The 20,517-nt window shown below is 44.7% G+C and overlaps 22 non-coding genes across 22 annotated transcripts; 15 read left to right on the forward strand and 7 right to left on the reverse strand.

Moving 5' to 3' along the window:
* Positions 1-1,504: 1,504 nt before the first annotated feature.
* Positions 1,505-1,578, forward strand: trnat-agu (transfer RNA threonine (anticodon AGU)). Its single transcript has one exon. It is a non-coding gene; the product is annotated as a tRNA-Thr (tRNA).
* Positions 1,579-1,943: 365 nt separating this feature from the next.
* trnat-cgu (transfer RNA threonine (anticodon CGU)) lies at positions 1,944-2,017 on the reverse strand. The gene has a single exon. It is a non-coding gene; the product is annotated as a tRNA-Thr (tRNA).
* A 110-nt stretch (positions 2,018-2,127) lies between these two features.
* trnat-ugu (transfer RNA threonine (anticodon UGU)) lies at positions 2,128-2,201 on the forward strand. The gene has a single exon. It is a non-coding gene; the product is annotated as a tRNA-Thr (tRNA).
* Positions 2,202-4,188: 1,987 nt separating this feature from the next.
* trnat-agu (transfer RNA threonine (anticodon AGU)) lies at positions 4,189-4,262 on the forward strand. The gene has a single exon. It is a non-coding gene; the product is annotated as a tRNA-Thr (tRNA).
* A 365-nt stretch (positions 4,263-4,627) lies between these two features.
* On the reverse strand, positions 4,628-4,701 carry trnat-cgu (transfer RNA threonine (anticodon CGU)). The gene has a single exon. It is a non-coding gene; the product is annotated as a tRNA-Thr (tRNA).
* A 110-nt stretch (positions 4,702-4,811) lies between these two features.
* trnat-ugu (transfer RNA threonine (anticodon UGU)) lies at positions 4,812-4,885 on the forward strand. Its single transcript has one exon. It is a non-coding gene; the product is annotated as a tRNA-Thr (tRNA).
* Positions 4,886-6,872: 1,987 nt separating this feature from the next.
* trnat-agu (transfer RNA threonine (anticodon AGU)) lies at positions 6,873-6,946 on the forward strand. Its single transcript has one exon. It is a non-coding gene; the product is annotated as a tRNA-Thr (tRNA).
* A 365-nt stretch (positions 6,947-7,311) lies between these two features.
* On the reverse strand, positions 7,312-7,385 carry trnat-cgu (transfer RNA threonine (anticodon CGU)). Its single transcript has one exon. It is a non-coding gene; the product is annotated as a tRNA-Thr (tRNA).
* Positions 7,386-7,495: 110 nt separating this feature from the next.
* Positions 7,496-7,569, forward strand: trnat-ugu (transfer RNA threonine (anticodon UGU)). Its single transcript has one exon. It is a non-coding gene; the product is annotated as a tRNA-Thr (tRNA).
* Positions 7,570-9,556: 1,987 nt separating this feature from the next.
* trnat-agu (transfer RNA threonine (anticodon AGU)) lies at positions 9,557-9,630 on the forward strand. The gene has a single exon. It is a non-coding gene; the product is annotated as a tRNA-Thr (tRNA).
* Positions 9,631-9,995: 365 nt separating this feature from the next.
* Positions 9,996-10,069, reverse strand: trnat-cgu (transfer RNA threonine (anticodon CGU)). The gene has a single exon. It is a non-coding gene; the product is annotated as a tRNA-Thr (tRNA).
* Positions 10,070-10,179: 110 nt separating this feature from the next.
* trnat-ugu (transfer RNA threonine (anticodon UGU)) lies at positions 10,180-10,253 on the forward strand. The gene has a single exon. It is a non-coding gene; the product is annotated as a tRNA-Thr (tRNA).
* Positions 10,254-12,240: 1,987 nt separating this feature from the next.
* Positions 12,241-12,314, forward strand: trnat-agu (transfer RNA threonine (anticodon AGU)). The gene has a single exon. It is a non-coding gene; the product is annotated as a tRNA-Thr (tRNA).
* Positions 12,315-12,679: 365 nt separating this feature from the next.
* Positions 12,680-12,753, reverse strand: trnat-cgu (transfer RNA threonine (anticodon CGU)). Its single transcript has one exon. It is a non-coding gene; the product is annotated as a tRNA-Thr (tRNA).
* A 110-nt stretch (positions 12,754-12,863) lies between these two features.
* On the forward strand, positions 12,864-12,937 carry trnat-ugu (transfer RNA threonine (anticodon UGU)). Its single transcript has one exon. It is a non-coding gene; the product is annotated as a tRNA-Thr (tRNA).
* Positions 12,938-14,924: 1,987 nt separating this feature from the next.
* On the forward strand, positions 14,925-14,998 carry trnat-agu (transfer RNA threonine (anticodon AGU)). The gene has a single exon. It is a non-coding gene; the product is annotated as a tRNA-Thr (tRNA).
* A 365-nt stretch (positions 14,999-15,363) lies between these two features.
* Positions 15,364-15,437, reverse strand: trnat-cgu (transfer RNA threonine (anticodon CGU)). Its single transcript has one exon. It is a non-coding gene; the product is annotated as a tRNA-Thr (tRNA).
* Positions 15,438-15,547: 110 nt separating this feature from the next.
* trnat-ugu (transfer RNA threonine (anticodon UGU)) lies at positions 15,548-15,621 on the forward strand. Its single transcript has one exon. It is a non-coding gene; the product is annotated as a tRNA-Thr (tRNA).
* Positions 15,622-17,608: 1,987 nt separating this feature from the next.
* Positions 17,609-17,682, forward strand: trnat-agu (transfer RNA threonine (anticodon AGU)). The gene has a single exon. It is a non-coding gene; the product is annotated as a tRNA-Thr (tRNA).
* A 365-nt stretch (positions 17,683-18,047) lies between these two features.
* Positions 18,048-18,121, reverse strand: trnat-cgu (transfer RNA threonine (anticodon CGU)). The gene has a single exon. It is a non-coding gene; the product is annotated as a tRNA-Thr (tRNA).
* Positions 18,122-18,231: 110 nt separating this feature from the next.
* trnat-ugu (transfer RNA threonine (anticodon UGU)) lies at positions 18,232-18,305 on the forward strand. Its single transcript has one exon. It is a non-coding gene; the product is annotated as a tRNA-Thr (tRNA).
* Positions 18,306-20,292: 1,987 nt separating this feature from the next.
* On the forward strand, positions 20,293-20,366 carry trnat-agu (transfer RNA threonine (anticodon AGU)). Its single transcript has one exon. It is a non-coding gene; the product is annotated as a tRNA-Thr (tRNA).
* The last annotated feature ends 151 nt before the right edge of the window (positions 20,367-20,517 follow it).

Raw genomic sequence — 20,517 nt, forward strand, 5'->3', positions numbered from 1 at the left:
GAGAACCATGAGGAACGATCGCTGAAGGTCCTCCATAGGATGAAAGAATTTACTTTAAAGCTGTCGCCAGAAAAATGTCAGTTCCTTAAGGACATCTGTCCAATATCTCGGCTATGTTGTATCATCAGAAGGGGTCAAAACAGATCCAGCTGCCCTCACTACCTGGCCAAGACCAGCTAACATCAAGTAGCTTAAGTCTTTCCTTGGGTTCACTGGATATTACAGGAGGTTTATAAAAGACTATTCCAAGCTTGCAATACCCCTTAATCACTTAAGTGCTGGTTGCCTCCCACTGAAGAGAAAATCCAGTCTGTCTGGCAGAAACCACAAGGTTTCTACCAGTGCGGAACTCAAAAAGCCTTTTCACGAAAAATGGACCCCAACCGCTGAAGATACTTTTAAGACATTGATTCTCAAGCTCACAACAGCTCCTGTTCTTGGGTTTGCAGATCCAAAGAGACATTATATTGTGCACACCGATGCAAGCGCCCATGTTCTCGGTGCAGCCTTATATCAAGAACAGGAGAGCAAGTTAAGAGTCACTGCCTGTGCCAGTAGGGGTCTCTCCAAGTCCGAGCAAAGGTACCCTGCACACAAGCTTGACTTCCTGTCTGTGAAGTGGGCTGTCACCCAGAACGTTTTCCGCTATCTCTATGGAGCAAAATTTACAGTGATGACAGACAATAATCCACTCACTTACGTTTTAACATCTGCAAAGTTGGACGCAGTAGGGCATTGCTGGTTGGCCGTACTTTCCAGTTTTGATTTTGACATTGAGTATAGCGCTGGGAAGAACAACCAAGATGCAGATGGGCTGTTGAGACGTCCGTATCGGCATGCCTGTGATATATCTGATCAGAGTTCTAATGATGAGGAAAATGCCATTGAAGGCTTTACTGCACAGCTCTTGCGCCGCAACAAAGAGCCTGATTTTCCAACCGAGGCAGTAAAGGCAGTATGCAAGAGACATGAGTATTCCTCAACTCTTGAGGAGGAGGCAGCAGTACCATCGTCTGCACGAGTACAATGTTTGGCTATTGGAGCCTCTGCAATACCAGCAGATTTCTGTCAAACTGATGTAGCTGGGCCATGCCCCCTGATGCAGATGTCTCTTTCCGATTGGCTACGTGAACAGAAATTAGATCTGGAGAGCTGAGAGAGTCTTGCAGAAAGCTACCAGTTAGCCATTGAGCACAGTCAAAAGAGTGCTTTGCGAAACAAACAAAGGTTTGACAGTAAAGTGCGGGAATCCACCCTTGCCAAGGGAAATAGAGTTGTGTTGAGGACTTGTTCAGACTCACCCTGTTGAATCAGTCTCAAAAGATTCTCCTTCACCTTATGATGTTTCCACTGAGGTCATTGAAGAAGTGAGGAACAGGAAGTTACTTGTTGGACTATTTGACCATATCCTACATTTATAGTGCACAAAAGTTAAAAAATTGAACTCGTCTCCTTCTGCAGTACCAGGTAATACCAGGTATTACCGGTTTGCCTGACAGCAGGAGGCACTGTGGCTTAGCTGGTCAAAGCGCCTGTCTAGTAAACAGGAGACCCTGGATTCAAATCCCAGCAGTGCCTTCCTGTTACCATTTGAAACCATCTTCTTCACAGTGTTGATTGCATTCTTAATCTTGGAGTTGGGAAATCTTTCCAAGTCTGTGTATGTCCTCAGTTATCCACCTCACAGTACTCTTGAGAGCTTTAAAAACTTCTTTTCACCTGATCCAAGAAGCTTCTTCAGTTCTAGAACAAATGCTGGAGGGTCCCAGGCATTAAACCGCTAGTGGAGCTTCTGAGGGTTGTTCACCCAATATTGATGTCTTGGGCGTGTCTAGATCTTCATTGTGTCCTCTTCTTGGAAACGAAGGAGAGAAAGCATAACTCCCAATGCTTCCCGCCATCAGCACTCGTTAATGAAATGTAATGGCATTGGTAGGGAGGTAAGGCACTGCTGGGATTTGAACCCAGGATCTCCTGTTTACGAGACAGGCGCTTTGGCCAGCTAAGCCACAGCGCCTTGAGCTGTGTGCCTCTAGCTACTGTCCAACAGCTGGTGGGGAAAAATGTGATGAACCGATTCAAACCTGTGTCTGCAGAGGTTACTTGGTTTTTCCCTTCCCTGAAGGAGGCACTGTAGCTTAGCCGGTCAAAGCACCTGTCTTGTAAACAGGAGATCCTGGGTTCAAATCCCAGCAGTGCCTGTTGAGCTATTTCAAAATAAGAAGTTCTGTGTAGGCAACTTTTCCTCAATGTCAAAATAAAAGAAAGTAAGGTGTTGAATCTCAAGTTTGGAGGCACTAAAGATTTAGCAAAGGACACCCCAGCAGCTGTGCACCACATGCAGATGAAAAAAAATCAAAACTGAAAGTGTACTAAAACATGAAACTGCGCAACTGTAACAACAGACATAAATGGACCAGTATAGAAACTGGGTGAGGCAGGGTTATATTGAGCTTTCGTCCCAAAAGCACTGTCAAGATTCTGCAAATCGTTCGAGTTACTGATAAGAGAAGGTAAGACTGTTAGGTGTTGTGTTAAAATAAATGCCCAAGTGTTCTCTATTAAAAACAGCATAAGGAGGTGTTCTTGTTTCCTCTTATGTTATGGAAAAGTGTATAGGCAGCAGGAATTTGAGTCATGTCTCGGTTTTTCTTGATGATGTCACTCCTTTCTCAGCTACACTTGAGAACCATGAGGAACGATCGCTGAAGGTCCTCCATAGGATGAAAGAATTTACTTTAAAGCTGTCGCCAGAAAAATGTCAGTTCCTTAAGGACATCTGTCCAATATCTCGGCTATGTTGTATCATCAGAAGGGGTCAAAACAGATCCAGCTGCCCTCACTACCTGGCCAAGACCAGCTAACATCAAGTAGCTTAAGTCTTTCCTTGGGTTCACTGGATATTACAGGAGGTTTATAAAAGACTATTCCAAGCTTGCAATACCCCTTAATCACTTAAGTGCTGGTTGCCTCCCACTGAAGAGAAAATCCAGTCTGTCTGGCAGAAACCACAAGGTTTCTACCAGTGCGGAACTCAAAAAGCCTTTTCACGAAAAATGGACCCCAACCGCTGAAGATACTTTTAAGACATTGATTCTCAAGCTCACAACAGCTCCTGTTCTTGGGTTTGCAGATCCAAAGAGACATTATATTGTGCACACCGATGCAAGCGCCCATGTTCTCGGTGCAGCCTTATATCAAGAACAGGAGAGCAAGTTAAGAGTCACTGCCTGTGCCAGTAGGGGTCTCTCCAAGTCCGAGCAAAGGTACCCTGCACACAAGCTTGACTTCCTGTCTGTGAAGTGGGCTGTCACCCAGAACGTTTTCCGCTATCTCTATGGAGCAAAATTTACAGTGATGACAGACAATAATCCACTCACTTACGTTTTAACATCTGCAAAGTTGGACGCAGTAGGGCATTGCTGGTTGGCCGTACTTTCCAGTTTTGATTTTGACATTGAGTATAGCGCTGGGAAGAACAACCAAGATGCAGATGGGCTGTTGAGACGTCCGTATCGGCATGCCTGTGATATATCTGATCAGAGTTCTAATGATGAGGAAAATGCCATTGAAGGCTTTACTGCACAGCTCTTGCGCCGCAACAAAGAGCCTGATTTTCCAACCGAGGCAGTAAAGGCAGTATGCAAGAGACATGAGTATTCCTCAACTCTTGAGGAGGAGGCAGCAGTACCATCGTCTGCACGAGTACAATGTTTGGCTATTGGAGCCTCTGCAATACCAGCAGATTTCTGTCAAACTGATGTAGCTGGGCCATGCCCCCTGATGCAGATGTCTCTTTCCGATTGGCTACGTGAACAGAAATTAGATCTGGAGAGCTGAGAGAGTCTTGCAGAAAGCTACCAGTTAGCCATTGAGCACAGTCAAAAGAGTGCTTTGCGAAACAAACAAAGGTTTGACAGTAAAGTGCGGGAATCCACCCTTGCCAAGGGAAATAGAGTTGTTTTGAGGACTTGTTCAGACTCACCCTGTTGAATCAGTCTCAAAAGATTCTCCTTCACCTTATGATGTTTCCACTGAGGTCATTGAAGAAGTGAGGAACAGGAAGTTACTTGTTGGACTATTTGACCATATCCTACATTTATAGTGCACAAAAGTTAAAAAATTGAACTCGTCTCCTTCTGCAGTACCAGGTAATACCAGGTATTACCGGTTTGCCTGACAGCAGGAGGCACTGTGGCTTAGCTGGTCAAAGCGCCTGTCTAGTAAACAGGAGACCCTGGGTTCAAATCCCAGCAGTGCCTTCCTGTTACCATTTGAAACCATCTTCTTCACAGTGTTGATTGCATTCTTAATGTTGGAGTTGGGAAATCTTTCCAAGTCTGTGTACGTCCTCAGTTATCCACCTCACAGTACTCTTGAGAGCTTTAAAAACTTCTTTTCACCTGATCCAAGAAGCTTCTTCAGTTCTAGAACAAATGCTGGAGGGTCCCAGGCATTAAACCGCTAGTGGAGCTTCTGAGGGTTGTTCACCCAATATTGATGTCTTGGGCGTGTCTAGATCTTCATTGTGTCCTCTTCTTGGAAACGAAGGAGAGAAAGCATAACTCCCAATGCTTCCCGCCATCAGCACTCGTTAATGAAATGCAATGGCATTGGTAGGGAGGTAAGGCACTGCTGGGATTTGAACCCAGGATCTCCTGTTTACGAGACAGGCGCTTTGGCCAGCTAAGCCACAGCGCCTTGAGCTGTGTGCCTCTAGCTACTGTCCAACAGCTGGTGGGGAAAAATGTGACGAACCGATTCAAACCTGTGTCTGCAGAGGTTACTTGGTTTTTCCCTTCCCTGAAGGAGGCACTGTAGCTTAGCCGGTCAAAGCACCTGTCTTGTAAACAGGAGATCCTGGGTTCAAATCCCAGCAGTGCCTGTTGAGCTATTTCAAAATAAGAAGTTCTGTGTAGGCAACTTTTCCTCAATGTCAAAATAAAAGAAAGTAAGGTGTTGAATCTCAAGTTTGGAGGCACTAAAGATTTAGCAAAGGACACCCCAGCAGCTGTGCACCACATGCAGATGAAAAAAAATCAAAACTGAAAGTGTACTAAAACATGAAACTGCGCAACTGTAACAACAGACATAAATGGACCAGTATAGAAACTGGGTGAGGCAGGGTTATATTGAGCTTTCGTCCCAAAAGCACTGTCAAGATTCTGCAAATCATTCGAGTTACTGATAAGAGAAGGTAAGACTGTTAGGTGTTGTGTTAAAATAAATGCCCAAGTGTTCTCTATTAAAAACAGCATAAGGAGGTGTTCTTGTTTCCTCTTATGTTATGGAAAAGTGTATAGGCAGCAGGAATTTGAGTCATGTCTCGGTTTTTCTTGATGATGTCACTCCTTTCTCAGCTACACTTGAGAACCATGAGGAACGATCGCTGAAGGTCCTCCATAGGATGAAAGAATTTACTTTAAAGCTGTCGCCAGAAAAATGTCAGTTCCTTAAGGACATCTGTCCAATATCTCGGCTATGTTGTATCATCAGAAGGGGTCAAAACAGATCCAGCTGCCCTCACTACCTGGCCAAGACCAGCTAACATCAAGTAGCTTAAGTCTTTCCTTGGGTTCACTGGATATTACAGGAGGTTTATAAAAGACTATTCCAAGCTTGCAATACCCCTTAATCACTTAAGTGCTGGTTGCCTCCCACTGAAGAGAAAATCCAGTCTGTCTGGCAGAAACCACAAGGTTTCTACCAGTGCGGAACTCAAAAAGCCTTTTCACGAAAAATGGACCCCAACCGCTGAAGATACTTTTAAGACATTGATTCTCAAGCTCACAACAGCTCCTGTTCTTGGGTTTGCAGATCCAAAGAGACATTATATTGTGCACACCGATGCAAGCGCCCATGTTCTCGGTGCAGCCTTATATCAAGAACAGGAGAGCAAGTTAAGAGTCACTGCCTGTGCCAGTAGGGGTCTCTCCAAGTCCGAGCAAAGGTACCCTGCACACAAGCTTGACTTCCTGTCTGTGAAGTGGGCTGTCACCCAGAACGTTTTCCGCTATCTCTATGGAGCAAAATTTACAGTGATGACAGACAATAATCCACTCACTTACGTTTTAACATCTGCAAAGTTGGACGCAGTAGGGCATTGCTGGTTGGCCGTACTTTCCAGTTTTGATTTTGACATTGAGTATAGCGCTGGGAAGAACAACCAAGATGCAGATGGGCTGTTGAGACGTCCGTATCGGCATGCCTGTGATATATCTGATCAGAGTTCTAATGATGAGGAAAATGCCATTGAAGGCTTTACTGCACAGCTCTTGCGCCGCAACAAAGAGCCTGATTTTCCAACCGAGGCAGTAAAGGCAGTATGCAAGAGACATGAGTATTCCTCAACTCTTGAGGAGGAGGCAGCAGTACCATCGTCTGCACGAGTACAATGTTTGGCTATTGGAGCCTCTGCAATACCAGCAGATTTCTGTCAAACTGATGTAGCTGGGCCATGCCCCCTGATGCAGATGTCTCTTTCCGATTGGCTACGTGAACAGAAATTAGATCTGGAGAGCTGAGAGAGTCTTGCAGAAAGCTACCAGTTAGCCATTGAGCACAGTCAAAAGAGTGTTTTGCGAAACAAACAAAGGTTTGACAGTAAAGTGCGGGAATCCACCCTTGCCAAGGGAAATAGAGTTGTGTTGAGGACTTGTTCAGACTCACCCTGTTGAATCAGTCTCAAAAGATTCTCCTTCACCTTATGATGTTTCCACTGAGGTCATTGAAGAAGTGAGGAACAGGAAGTTACTTGTTGGACTATTTGACCATATCCTACATTTATAGTGCACAAAAGTTAAAAAATTGAACTCGTCTCCTTCTGCAGTACCAGGTAATACCAGGTATTACCGGTTTGCCTGACAGCAGGAGGCACTGTGGCTTAGCTGGTCAAAGCGCCTGTCTAGTAAACAGGAGACCCTGGGTTCAAATCCCAGCAGTGCCTTCCTGTTACCATTTGAAACCATCTTCTTCACAGTGTTGATTGCATTCTTAATCTTGGAGTTGGGAAATCTTTCCAAGTCTGTGTATGTCCTCAGTTATCCACCTCACAGTACTCTTGAGAGCTTTAAAAACTTCTTTTCACCTGATCCAAGAAGCTTCTTCAGTTCTAGAACAAATGCTGGAGGGTCCCAGGCATTAAACCGCTAGTGGAGCTTCTGAGGCTTGTTCACCCAATATTGATGTCTTGGGTGTGTCTAAATCTTCATTGTGTCCTCTTCTTGGAAACGAAGGAGAGAAAGCATAACTCCCAATGCTTCCCGCCATCAGCACTCGTTAATGAAATGTAATGGCATTGGTAGGGAGGTAAGGCACTGCTGGGATTTGAACCGAGGATCTCCTGTTTACGAGACAGGCGCTTTGGCCAGCTAAGCCACAGCGCCTTGAGCTGTGTGCCTCTAGCTACTGTCCAACAGCTGGTGGGGAAAAATGTGACGAACCGATTCAAACCTGTGTCTGCAGAGGTTACTTGGTTTTTCCCTTCCCTGAAGGAGGCACTGTAGCTTAGCCGGTCAAAGCACCTGTCTTGTAAACAGGAGATCCTGGGTTCAAATCCCAGCAGTGCCTGTTGAGCTATTTCAAAATAAGAAGTTCTGTATAGGCAACTTTTCCTCAATGTCAAAATAAAAGAAAGTAAGGTGTTGAATCTCAAGTTTGGAGGCACTAAAGATTTAGCAAAGGACACCCCAGCAGCTGTGCACCACATGCAGATGAAAAAAAATCAAAACTGAAAGTGTACTAAAACATGAAACTGCGCAACTGTAACAACAGACATAAATGGACCAGTATAGAAACTGGGTGAGGCAGGGTTATATTGAGCTTTCGTCCCAAAAGCACTGTCAAGATTCTGCAAATCATTCGAGTTACTGATAAGAGAAGGTAAGACTGTTAGGTGTTGTGTTAAAATAAATGCCCAAGTGTTCTCTATTAAAAACAGCATAAGGAGGTGTTCTTGTTTCCTCTTATGTTATGGAAAAGTGTATAGGCAGCAGGAATTTGAGTCAGGTCTCGGTTTTTCTTGATGATGTCACTCCTTTCTCAGCTACACTTGAGAACCATGAGGAACGATCGCTGAAGGTCCTCCATAGGATGAAAGAATTTACTTTAAAGCTGTCGCCAGAAAAATGTCAGTTCCTTAAGGACATCTGTCCAATATCTCGGCTATGTTGTATCATCAGAAGGGGTCAAAACAGATCCAGCTGCCCTCACTACCTGGCCAAGACCAGCTAACATCAAGTAGCTTAAGTCTTTCCTTGGGTTCACTGGATATTACAGGAGGTTTATAAAAGACTATTCCAAGCTTGCAATACCCCTTAATCACTTAAGTGCTGGTTGCCTCCCACTGAAGAGAAAATCCAGTCTGTCTGGCAGAAACCACAAGGTTTCTACCAGTGCGGAACTCAAAAAGCCTTTTCACGAAAAATGGACCCCAACCGCTGAAGATACTTTTAAGACATTGATTCTCAAGCTCACAACAGCTCCTGTTCTTGGGTTTGCAGATCCAAAGAGACATTATATTGTGCACACCGATGCAAGCGCCCATGTTCTCGGTGCAGCCTTATATCAAGAACAGGAGAGCAAGTTAAGAGTCACTGCCTGTGCCAGTAGGGGTCTCTCCAAGTCCGAGCAAAGGTACCCTGCACACAAGCTTGACTTCCTGTCTGTGAAGTGGGCTGTCACCCAGAACGTTTTCCGCTATCTCTATGGAGCAAAATTTACAGTGATGACAGACAATAATCCACTCACTTACGTTTTAACATCTGCAAAGTTGGACGCAGTAGGGCATTGCTGGTTGGCCGTACTTTCCAGTTTTGATTTTGACATTGAGTATAGCGCTGGGAAGAACAACCAAGATGCAGATGGGCTGTTGAGACGTCCGTATCGGCATGCCTGTGATATATCTGATCAGAGTTCTAATGATGAGGAAAATGCCATTGAAGGCTTTACTGCACAGCTCTTGCGCCGCAACAAAGAGCCTGATTTTCCAACCGAGGCAGTAAAGGCAGTATGCAAGAGACATGAGTATTCCTCAACTCTTGAGGAGGAGGCAGCAGTACCATCGTCTGCACGAGTACAATGTTTGGCTATTGGAGCCTCTGCAATACCAGCAGATTTCTGTCAAACTGATGTAGCTGGGCCATGCCCCCTGATGCAGATGTCTCTTTCCGATTGGCTACGTGAACAGAAATTAGATCTGGAGAGCTGAGAGAGTCTTGCAGAAAGCTACCAGTTAGCCATTGAGCACAGTCAAAAGAGTGCTTTGCGAAACAAACAAAGGTTTGACAGTAAAGTGCGGGAATCCACCCTTGCCAAGGGAAATAGAGTTGTTTTGAGGACTTGTTCAGACTCACCCTGTTGAATCAGTCTCAAAAGATTCTCCTTCACCTTATGATGTTTCCACTGAGGTCATTGAAGAAGTGAGGAACAGGAAGTTACTTGTTGGACTATTTGACCATATCCTACATTTATAGTGCACAAAAGTTAAAAAATTGAACTCGTCTCCTTCTGCAGTACCAGGTAATACCAGGTATTACCGGTTTGCCTGACAGCAGGAGGCACTGTGGCTTAGCTGGTCAAAGCGCCTGTCTAGTAAACAGGAGACCCTGGGTTCAAATCCCAGCAGTGCCTTCCTGTTACCATTTGAAACCATCTTCTTCACAGTGTTGATTGCATTCTTAATGTTGGAGTTGGGAAATCTTTCCAAGTCTGTGTACGTCCTCAGTTATCCACCTCACAGTACTCTTGAGAGCTTTAAAAACTTCTTTTCACCTGATCCAAGAAGCTTCTTCAGTTCTAGAACAAATGCTGGAGGGTCCCAGGCATTAAACCGCTAGTGGAGCTTCTGAGGGTTGTTCACCCAATATTGATGTCTTGGGCGTGTCTAGATCTTCATTGTGTCCTCTTCTTGGAAACGAAGGAGAGAAAGCATAACTCCCAATGCTTCCCGCCATCAGCACTCGTTAATGAAATGCAATGGCATTGGTAGGGAGGTAAGGCACTGCTGGGATTTGAACCCAGGATCTCCTGTTTACGAGACAGGCGCTTTGGCCAGCTAAGCCACAGCGCCTTGAGCTGTGTGCCTCTAGCTACTGTCCAACAGCTGGTGGGGAAAAATGTGACGAACCGATTCAAACCTGTGTCTGCAGAGGTTACTTGGTTTTTCCCTTCCCTGAAGGAGGCACTGTAGCTTAGCCGGTCAAAGCACCTGTCTTGTAAACAGGAGATCCTGGGTTCAAATCCCAGCAGTGCCTGTTGAGCTATTTCAAAATAAGAAGTTCTGTGTAGGCAACTTTTCCTCAATGTCAAAATAAAAGAAAGTAAGGTGTTGAATCTCAAGTTTGGAGGCACTAAAGATTTAGCAAAGGACACCCCAGCAGCTGTGCACCACATGCAGATGAAAAAAAATCAAAACTGAAAGTGTACTAAAACATGAAACTGCGCAACTGTAACAACAGACATAAATGGACCAGTATAGAAACTGGGTGAGGCAGGGTTATATTGAGCTTTCGTCCCAAAAGCACTGTCAAGATTCTGCAAATCATTCGAGTTACTGATAAGAGAAGGTAAGACTGTTAGGTGTTGTGTTAAAATAAATGCCCAAGTGTTCTCTATTAAAAACAGCATAAGGAGGTGTTCTTGTTTCCTCTTATGTTATGGAAAAGTGTATAGGCAGCAGGAATTTGAGTCATGTCTCGGTTTTTCTTGATGATGTCACTCCTTTCTCAGCTACACTTGAGAACCATGAGGAACGATCGCTGAAGGTCCTCCATAGGATGAAAGAATTTACTTTAAAGCTGTCGCCAGAAAAATGTCAGTTCCTTAAGGACATCTGTCCAATATCTCGGCTATGTTGTATCATCAGAAGGGGTCAAAACAGATCCAGCTGCCCTCACTACCTGGCCAAGACCAGCTAACATCAAGTAGCTTAAGTCTTTCCTTGGGTTCACTGGATATTACAGGAGGTTTATAAAAGACTATTCCAAGCTTGCAATACCCCTTAATCACTTAAGTGCTGGTTGCCTCCCACTGAAGAGAAAATCCAGTCTGTCTGGCAGAAACCACAAGGTTTCTACCAGTGCGGAACTCAAAAAGCCTTTTCACGAAAAATGGACCCCAACCGCTGAAGATACTTTTAAGACATTGATTCTCAAGCTCACAACAGCTCCTGTTCTTGGGTTTGCAGATCCAAAGAGACATTATATTGTGCACACCGATGCAAGCGCCCATGTTCTCGGTGCAGCCTTATATCAAGAACAGGAGAGCAAGTTAAGAGTCACTGCCTGTGCCAGTAGGGGTCTCTCCAAGTCCGAGCAAAGGTACCCTGCACACAAGCTTGACTTCCTGTCTGTGAAGTGGGCTGTCACCCAGAACGTTTTCCGCTATCTCTATGGAGCAAAATTTACAGTGATGACAGACAATAATCCACTCACTTACGTTTTAACATCTGCAAAGTTGGACGCAGTAGGGCATTGCTGGTTGGCCGTACTTTCCAGTTTTGATTTTGACATTGAGTATAGCGCTGGGAAGAACAACCAAGATGCAGATGGGCTGTTGAGACGTCCGTATCGGCATGCCTGTGATATATCTGATCAGAGTTCTAATGATGAGGAAAATGCCATTGAAGGCTTTACTGCACAGCTCTTGCGCCGCAACAAAGAGCCTGATTTTCCAACCGAGGCAGTAAAGGCAGTATGCAAGAGACATGAGTATTCCTCAACTCTTGAGGAGGAGGCAGCAGTACCATCGTCTGCACGAGTACAATGTTTGGCTATTGGAGCCTCTGCAATACCAGCAGATTTCTGTCAAACTGATGTAGCTGGGCCATGCCCCCTGATGCAGATGTCTCTTTCCGATTGGCTACGTGAACAGAAATTAGATCTGGAGAGCTGAGAGAGTCTTGCAGAAAGCTACCAGTTAGCCATTGAGCACAGTCAAAAGAGTGCTTTGCGAAACAAACAAAGGTTTGACAGTAAAGTGCGGGAATCCACCCTTGCCAAGGGAAATAGAGTTGTTTTGAGGACTTGTTCAGACTCACCCTGTTGAATCAGTCTCAAAAGATTCTCCTTCACCTTATGATGTTTCCACTGAGGTCATTGAAGAAGTGAGGAACAGGAAGTTACTTGTTGGACTATTTGACCATATCCTACATTTATAGTGCACAAAAGTTAAAAAATTGAACTCGTCTCCTTCTGCAGTACCAGGTAATACCAGGTATTACCGGTTTGCCTGACAGCAGGAGGCACTGTGGCTTAGCTGGTCAAAGCGCCTGTCTAGTAAACAGGAGACCCTGGGTTCAAATCCCAGCAGTACCTTCCTGTTACCATTTGAAACCATCTTCTTCACAGTGTTGATTGCATTCTTAATCTTGGAGTTGGGAAATCTTTCCAAGTCTGTGTATGTCCTCAGTTATCCACCTCACAGTACTCTTGAGAGCTTTAAAAACTTCTTTTCACCTGATCCAAGAAGCTTCTTCAGTTCTAGAACAAATGCTGGAGGGTCCCAGGCATTAAACCGCTAGTGGAGCTTCTGAGGGTTGTTCACCCAATATTGATGTCTTGGGCGTGTCTAAATCTTCATTGTGTCCTCTTCTTGGAAACGAAGGAGAGAAAGCATAACTCCCAATGCTTCCCGCCATCAGCACTCGTTAATGAAATGTAATGGCATTGGTAGGGAGGTAAGGCACTGCTGGGATTTGAACCCAGGATCTCCTGTTTACGAGACAGGCGCTTTGGCCAGCTAAGCCACAGCGCCTTGAGCTGTGTGCCTCTAGCTACTGTCCAACAGCTGGTGGGGAAAAATGTGACGAACCGATTCAAACCTGTGTCTGCAGAGGTTACTTGGTTTTTCCCTTCCCTGAAGGAGGAACTGTAGCTTAGCCGGTCAAAGCACCTGTCTTGTAAACAGGAGATCCTGGGTTCAAATCCCAGCAGTGCCTGTTGAGCTATTTCAAAATAAGAAGTTCTGTGTAGGCAACTTTTCCTCAATGTCAAAATAAAAGAAAGTAAGGTGTTGAATCTCAAGTTTGGAGGCACTAAAGATTTAGCAAAGGACACCCCAGCAGCTGTGCACCACATGCAGATGAAAAAAAATCAAAACTGAAAGTGTACTAAAACATGAAACTGCGCAACTGTAACAACAGACATAAATGGACCATTATAAAAACTGGGTGAGGCAGGGTTATATTGAGCTTTCGTCCCAAAAGCACTGTCAAGATTCTGCAAATCGTTCGAGTTACTGATAAGAGAAGGTAAGACTGTTAGGTGTTGTGTTAAAATAAATGCCCAAGTGTTCTCTATTAAAAACAGCATAAGGAGGTGTTCTTGTTTCCTCTTATGTTATGGAAAAGTGTATAGGCAGCAGGAATTTGAGTCAGGTCTCGGTTTTTCTTGATGATGTCACTCCTTTCTCAGCTACACTTGAGAACCATGAGGAACGATCGCTGAAGGTCCTCCATAGGATGAAAGAATTTACTTTAAAGCTGTCGCCAGACAAATGTCAGTTCCTTAAGGACATCTGTCCAATATCTCGGCTATGTTGTATCATCAGAAGGGGTCAAAACAGATCCAGCTGCCCTCACTACCTGGCCAAGACCAGCTTACATCAAGTAGCTTAAGTCTTTCCTTGGGTTCACTGGATATTACAGGAGGTTTATAAAAGACTATTCCAAGCTTGCAATACCCCTTAATCACTTAAGTGCTGGTTGCCTCCCACTGAAGAGAAAATCCAGTCTGTCTGGCAGAAACCACAAGGTTTCTACCAGTGCGGAACTCAAAAAGCCTTTTCACGAAAAATGGACCCCAACCGCTGAAGATACTTTTAAGACATTGATTCTCAAGCTCACAACAGCTCCTGTTCTTGGGTTTGCAGATCCAAAGAGACATTATATTGTGCACACCGATGCAAGCGCCCATGTTCTCGGTGCAGCCTTATATCAAGAACAGGAGAGCAAGTTAAGAGTCACTGCCTGTGCCAGTAGGGGTCTCTCCAAGTCCGAGCAAAGGTACCCTGCACACAAGCTTGACTTCCTGTCTGTGAAGTGGGCTGTCACCCAGAACGTTTTCCGCTATCTCTATGGAGCAAAATTTACAGTGATGACAGACAATAATCCACTCACTTACGTTTTAACATCTGCAAAGTTGGACGCAGTAGGGCATTGCTGGTTGGCCGTACTTTCCAGTTTTGATTTTGACATTGAGTATAGCGCTGGGAAGAACAACCAAGATGCAGATGGGCTGTTGAGACGTCCGTATCGGCATGCCTGTGATATATCTGATCAGAGTTCTAATGATGAGGAAAATGCCATTGAAGGCTTTACTGCACAGCTCTTGCGCCGCAACAAAGAGCCTGATTTTCCAACCGAGGCAGTAAAGGCAGTATGCAAGAGACATGAGTATTCCTCAACTCTTGAGGAGGAGGCAGCAGTACCATCGTCTGCACGAGTACAATGTTTGGCTATTGGAGCCTCTGCAATACCAGCAGATTTCTGTCAAACTGATGTAGCTGGGCCATGCCCCCTGATGCAGATGTCTCTTTCCGATTGGCTACGTGAACAGAAATTAGATCTGGAGAGCTGAGAGAGTCTTGCAGAAAGCTACCAGTTAGCCATTGAGCACAGTCAAAAGAGTGCTTTGCGAAACAAACAAAGGTTTGACAGTAAAGTGCGGGAATCCACCCTTGCCAAGGGAAATAGAGTTGTTTTGAGGACTTGTTCAGACTCACCCTGTTGAATCAGTCTCAAAAGATTCTCCTTCACCTTATGATGTTTCCACTGAGGTCATTGAAGAAGTGAGGAACAGGAAGTTACTTGTTGGACTATTTGACCATATCCTACATTTATAGTGCACAAAAGTTAAAAAATTGAACTCGTCTCCTTCTGCAGTACCAGGTAATACCAGGTATTACCGGTTTGCCTGACAGCAGGAGGCACTGTGGCTTAGCTGGTCAAAGCGCCTGTCTAGTAAACAGGAGACCCTGGGTTCAAATCCCAGCAGTGCCTTCCTGTTACCATTTGAAACCATCTTCTTCACAGTGTTGATTGCATTCTTAATGTTGGAGTTGGGAAATCTTTCCAAGTCTGTGTACGTCCTCAGTTATCCACCTCACAGTACTCTTGAGAGCTTTAAAAACTTCTTTTCACCTGATCCAAGAAGCTTCTTCAGTTCTAGAACAAATGCTGGAGGGTCCCAGGCATTAAACCGCTAGTGGAGCTTCTGAGGGTTGTTCACCCAATATTGATGTCTTGGGCGTGTCTAGATCTTCATTGTGTCCTCTTCTTGGAAACGAAGGAGAGAAAGCATAACTCCCAATGCTTCCCGCCATCAGCACTCGTTAATGAAATGCAATGGCATTGGTAGGGAGGTAAGGCACTGCTGGGATTTGAACCCAGGATCTCCTGTTTACGAGACAGGCGCTTTGGCCAGCTAAGCCACAGCGCCTTGAGCTGTGTGCCTCTAGCTACTGTCCAACAGCTGGTGGGGAAAAATGTGACGAACCGATTCAAACCTGTGTCTGCAGAGGTTACTTGGTTTTTCCCTTCCCTGAAGGAGGCACTGTAGCTTAGCCGGTCAAAGCACCTGTCTTGTAAACAGGAGATCCTGGGTTCAAATCCCAGCAGTGCCTGTTGAGCTATTTCAAAATAAGAAGTTCTGTGTAGGCAACTTTTCCTCAATGTCAAAATAAAAGAAAGTAAGGTGTTGAATCTCAAGTTTGGAGGCACTAAAGATTTAGCAAAGGACACGCCAGCAGCTGTGCACCACATGCAGATGAAAAAAAATCAAAACTGAAAGTGTACTAAAACATGAAACTGCGCAACTGTAACAACAGACATAAATGGACCAGTATAGAAACTGGGTGAGGCAGGGTTATATTGAGCTTTCGTCCCAAAAGCACTGTCAAGATTCTGCAAATCATTCGAGTTACTGATAAGAGAAGGTAAGACTGTTAGGTGTTGTGTTAAAATAAATGCCCAAGTGTTCTCTATTAAAAACAGCATAAGGAGGTGTTCTTGTTTCCTCTTATGTTATGGAAAAGTGTATAGGCAGCAGGAATTTGAGTCATGTCTCGGTTTTTCTTGATGATGTCACTCCTTTCTCAGCTACACTTGAGAACCATGAGGAACGATCGCTGAAGGTCCTCCATAGGATGAAAGAATTTACTTTAAAGCTGTCGCCAGAAAAATGTCAGTTCCTTAAGGACATCTGTCCAATATCTCGGCTATGTTGTATCATCAGAAGGGGTCAAAACAGATCCAGCTGCCCTCACTACCTGGCCAAGACCAGCTAACATCAAGTAGCTTAAGTCTTTCCTTGGGTTCACTGGATATTACAGGAGGTTTATAAAAGACTATTCCAAGCTTGCAATACCCCTTAATCACCTAAGTGCTGGTTGCCTCCCACTGAAGAGAAAATCCAGTCTGTCTGGCAGAAACCACAAGGTTTCTACCAGTGCGGAACTCAAAAAGCCTTTTCACGAAAAATGGACCCCAACCGCTGAAGATACTTTTAAGACATTGATTCTCAAGCTCACAACAGCTCCTGTTCTTGGGTTTGCAGATCCAAAGAGACATTATATTGTGCACACCGATGCAAGCGCCCATGTTCTCGGTGCAGCCTTATATCAAGAACAGGAGAGCAAGTTAAGAGTCACTGCCTGTGCCAGTAGGGGTCTCTCCAAGTCCGAGCAAAGGTACCCTGCACACAAGCTTGACTTCCTGTCTGTGAAGTGGGCTGTCACCCAGAACGTTTTCCGCTATCTCTATGGAGCAAAATTTACAGTGATGACAGACAATAATCCACTCACTTACGTTTTAACATCTGCAAAGTTGGACGCAGTAGGGCATTGCTGGTTGGCCGTACTTTCCAGTTTTGATTTTGACATTGAGTATAGCGCTGGGAAGAACAACCAAGATGCAGATGGGCTGTTGAGACGTCCGTATCGGCATGCCTGTGATATATCTGATCAGAGTTCTAATGATGAGGAAAATGCCATTGAAGGCTTTACTGCACAGCTCTTGCGCCGCAACAAAGAGCCTGATTTTCCAACCGAGGCAGTAAAGGCAGTATGCAAGAGACATGAGTATTCCTCAACTCTTGAGGAGGAGGCAGCAGTACCATCGTCTGCACGAGTACAATGTTTGGCTATTGGAGCCTCTGCAATACCAGCAGATTTCTGTCAAACTGATGTAGCTGGGCCATGCCCCCTGATGCAGATGTCTCTTTCCGATTGGCTACGTGAACAGAAATTAGATCTGGAGAGCTGAGAGAGTCTTGCAGAAAGCTACCAGTTAGCCATTGAGCACAGTCAAAAGAGTGCTTTGCGAAACAAACAAAGGTTTGACAGTAAAGTGCGGGAATCCACCCTTGCCAAGGGAAATAGAGTTGTTTTGAGGACTTGTTCAGACTCACCCTGTTGAATCAGTCTCAAAAGATTCTCCTTCACCTTATGATGTTTCCACTGAGGTCATTGAAGAAGTGAGGAACAGGAAGTTACTTGTTGGACTATTTGACCATATCCTACATTTATAGTGCACAAAAGTTAAAAAATTGAACTCGTCTCCTTCTGCAGTACCAGGTAATACCAGGTATTACCGGTTTGCCTGACAGCAGGAGGCACTGTGGCTTAGCTGGTCAAAGCGCCTGTCTAGTAAACAGGAGACCCTGGGTTCAAATCCCAGCAGTGCCTTCCTGTTACCATTTGAAACCATCTTCTTCACAGTGTTGATTGCATTCTTAATCTTGGAGTTGGGAAATCTTTCCAAGTCTGTGTATGTCCTCAGTTATCCACCTCACAGTACTCTTGAGAGCTTTAAAAACTTCTTTTCACCTGATCCAAGAAGCTTCTTCAGTTCTAGAACAAATGCTGGAGGGTCCCAGGCATTAAACCGCTAGTGGAGCTTCTGAGGGGTGTTCACCCAATATTGATGTCTTGGGCGTGTCTAAATCTTCATTGTGTCCTCTTCTTGGAAACAAAGGAGAGAAAGCATAACTCCCAATGCTTCCCGCCATCAGCACTCGTTAATGAAATGTAATGGCATTGGTAGGGAGGTAAGGCACTGCTGGGATTTGAACCCAGGATCTCCTGTTTACGAGACAGGCGCTTTGGCCAGCTAAGCCACAGCGCCTTGAGCTGTGTGCCTCTAGCTACTGTCCAACAGCTGGTGGGGAAAAATGTGACGAACCGATTCAAACCTGTGTCTGCAGAGGTTACTTGGTTTTTCCCTTCCCTGAAGGAGGCACTGTAGCTTAGCCGGTCAAAGCACCTGTCTTGTAAACAGGAGATCCTGGATTCAAATCCCAGCAGTGCCTGTTGAGCTATTTCAAAATAAGAAGTTCTGTGTAGGCAACTTTTCCTCAATGTCAAAATAAAAGAAAGTAAGGTGTTGAATCTCAAGTTTGGAGACACTAAAGATTTAGCAAAGGACACCCCAGCAGCTGTGCACCACATGCAGATGAAAAAAAATCAAAACTGAAAGTGTACTAAAACATGAAACTGCGCAACTGTAACAACAGACATAAATGGACCAGTATAGAAACTGGGTGAGGCAGGGTTATATTGAGCTTTCGTCCCAAAAGTACTGTCAAGATTCTGCAAATCATTCGAGTTACTGATAAGAGAAGGTAAGACTGTTAGGTGTTGTGTTAAAATAAATGCCCAAGTGTTCTCTATTAAAAACAGCATAAGGAGGTGTTCTTGTTTCCTCTTATGTTATGGAAAAGTGTATAGGCAGCAGGAATTTGAGTCAGGTCTCGGTTTTTCTTGATGATGTCACTCCTTTCTCAGCTACACTTGAGAACCATGAGGAACGATCGCTGAAGGTCCTCCATAGGATGAAAGAATTTACTTTAAAGCTGTCGCCAGAAAAATGTCAGTTCCTTAAGGACATCTGTCCAATATCTCGGCTATGTTGTATCATCAGAAGGGGTCAAAACAGATCCAGCTGCCCTCACTACCTGGCCAAGACCAGCTAACATCAAGTAGCTTAAGTCTTTCCTTGGGTTCACTGGATATTACAGGAGGTTTATAAAAGACTATTCCAAGCTTGTAATACCCCTTAATCACTTAAGTGCTGGTTGCCTCCCACTGAAGAGAAAATCCAGTCTGTCTGGCAGAAACCACAAGGTTTCTACCAGTGCGGAACTCAAAAAGCCTTTTCACGAAAAATGGACCCCAACCGCTGAAGATACTTTTAAGACATTGATTCTCAAGCTCACAACAGCTCCTGTTCTTGGGTTTGCAGATCCAAAGAGACATTATATTGTGCACACCGATGCAAGCGCCCATGTTCTCGGTGCAGCCTTATATCAAGAACAGGAGAGCAAGTTAAGAGTCACTGCCTGTGCCAGTAGGGGTCTCTCCAAGTCCGAGCAAAGGTACCCTGCACACAAGCTTGACTTCCTGTCTGTGAAGTGGGCTGTCACCCAGAACGTTTTCCGCTATCTCTATGGAGCAAAATTTACAGTGATGACAGACAATAATCCACTCACTTACGTTTTAACATCTGCAAAGTTGGACGCAGTAGGGCATTGCTGGTTGGCCGTACTTTCCAGTTTTGATTTTGACATTGAGTATAGCGCTGGGAAGAACAACCAAGATGCAGATGGGCTGTTGAGACGTCCGTATCGGCATGCCTGTGATATATCTGATCAGAGTTCTAATGATGAGGAAAATGCCATTGAAGGCTTTACTGCACAGCTCTTGCGCCGCAACAAAGAGCCTGATTTTCCAACCGAGGCAGTAAAGGCAGTATGCAAGAGACATGAGTATTCCTCAACTCTTGAGGAGGAGGCAGCAGTACCATCGTCTGCACGAGTACAATGTTTGGCTATTGGAGCCTCTGCAATACCAGCAGATTTCTGTCAAACTGATGTAGCTGGGCCATGCCCCCTGATGCAGATGTCTCTTTCCGATTGGCTACGTGAACAGAAATTAGATCTGGAGAGCTGAGAGAGTCTTGCAGAAAGCTACCAGTTAGCCATTGAGCACAGTCAAAAGAGTGCTTTGCGAAACAAACAAAGGTTTGACAGTAAAGTGCGGGAATCCACCCTTGCCAAGGGAAATAGAGTTGTTTTGAGGACTTGTTCAGACTCACCCTGTTGAATCAGTCTCAAAAGATTCTCCTTCACCTTATGATGTTTCCACTGAGGTCATTGAAGAAGTGAGGAACAGGAAGTTACTTGTTGGACTATTTGACCATATCCTACATTTATAGTGCACAAAAGTTAAAAAATTGAACTCGTCTCCTTCTGCAGTACCAGGTAATACCAGGTATTACCGGTTTGCCTGACAGCAGGAGGCACTGTGGCTTAGCTGGTCAAAGCGCCTGTCTAGTAAACAGGAGACCCTGGGTTCAAATCCCAGCAGTGCCTTCCTGTTACCATTTGAAACCATCTTCTTCACAGTGTTGATTGCATTCTTAATCTTGGAGTTGGGAAATCTTTCCAAGTCTGTGTATGTCCTCAGTTATCCACCTCACAGTACTCTTGAGAGCTTTAAAAACTTCTTTTCACCTGATCCAAG

Source organism: Perissodus microlepis, chromosome 3 (genome assembly GCF_051167445.1).
Source record: "Perissodus microlepis isolate ML-2025 ecotype Zambia chromosome 3, ASM5116744v1, whole genome shotgun sequence".
Classification (NCBI taxonomy): domain Eukaryota; kingdom Metazoa; phylum Chordata; class Actinopteri; order Cichliformes; family Cichlidae; genus Perissodus; species Perissodus microlepis.